Raw genomic sequence first — 1,464 nt, 5'->3', positions numbered from 1 at the left:
GTGCTGGTCCTAGGCTAGACCGTGCTAGAGACGCGAGCCTAGAACACTAACAAAATCACGGCGCTGCACGTAAATAAGGGAAAAGCACACTCTGGAACTTTTTTTTTTCGCTTGTTTTTTTTTTGCGCTCCTCTTTTTTTTTTTTTTTGCGCTCCTCTTTTTTTTTTTTTTTTTGCGAAAAATTACTATAATGGCGAGTGTCTCAAAACTCTTCCCTCGTCAAACTGATAATATGACAAAATTTTTTTTTCCACTTTTTTTTTTCGGAAATCAGGGCAGCGACGACGAAAAAGTGCGACAAAAAATCACTATGATGGCACGTGGCTCAAAAGACTCAGAAAAGCCTAAAAATAGGATAGGGAAAAAAAATTTTGCCCGAGAAAATTTTGGCCTAAAAACTGCCCGGGGGTCTCCAGACTCTTTTTTTTTTTTTTTCCGAGACCTACGCAGGCAATGAAACACGAATCGGAATTGAGATTGATCTCAAGAACAAACCTAATATGAGAAGAACTCGGATTGGTGGTGGATATATGGTTGTGGTATATGGCAGCGGTGGTGGTATATGGCAGCGGTGGTGGTATATGAATACAGATTGGTGGTGGTATATGGATACGGATTGGTGGTGGTATATGGATATGGATTCAAAGCGGTGGCGGATAAGCAAAAGTGGTAGATGGGCGATGATGATGGTGCGGCGGCGGCGTGACAACTTATGACCAGAACTCGAAACTCTAAAAGACTAGACTCTAAGACCAGCAACTTGACACGACGATGCAACCGCAAATTCAACAAAGCAAAAACCCTAAAAAGATTATGCAAAGGCTCAGATTGGTTCGGATATGATGAACTAACCCTAATTTTTTTTGGCTTTTTCGTGGACTGTAGGTATGAAGAACAGACTCATCTAATCTACGAAAAACTGTAAAATCTCACCGAGCAACCTGGAAATCTGATACCACTTGATAGAGGCAAAGGTGTCCCGATGTTTCGATGAGATGGTGGCTATCGTTTTCTGTGGGAGTCGACCTTGACGATCCGACTACGAACGTGCGAGACGTCGCGCCTTAGCAATCGCTAAACCAACTTCCGAGGGGTTATTGACCACGCCGGAGCACGATCAACCTGACCACGAGGGCCTGTTTCCTGCGAGCAAACGAAGAACAAGCAAGAAACTGAGATTGCAATCTGGATATTGCGAATATAAGATGAAAGCTTTATTGATCAAGGTGGGGTTCTGTGACGTCTTGGTCTGGTCGTTGGACACAAACGAAGTACGCGAAGTTGCAGCTATGGCGAACTTTTAATCTAAACAAAACCCAAGTCTAAACGACGCCCTAAGGGCTGTATATATGGAGGAAGAGAGGGGAATTTCGTGGCCCTTGAGGGTGGGGTCCGAATCCAACCCTAACTCTTGTTTCCCCACACATACGGACTCTAAAAATAGCCTATACTTAAGTATTTCGA

This window comes from Triticum urartu, chromosome 4 (genome assembly GCF_003073215.2).
Source record: "Triticum urartu cultivar G1812 chromosome 4, Tu2.1, whole genome shotgun sequence".
Lineage (NCBI taxonomy): Eukaryota > Viridiplantae > Streptophyta > Magnoliopsida > Poales > Poaceae > Triticum > Triticum urartu.
The sequence above is the reverse complement of the archived record's forward strand: the minus strand, read 5'-3'. Positions refer to the sequence as shown.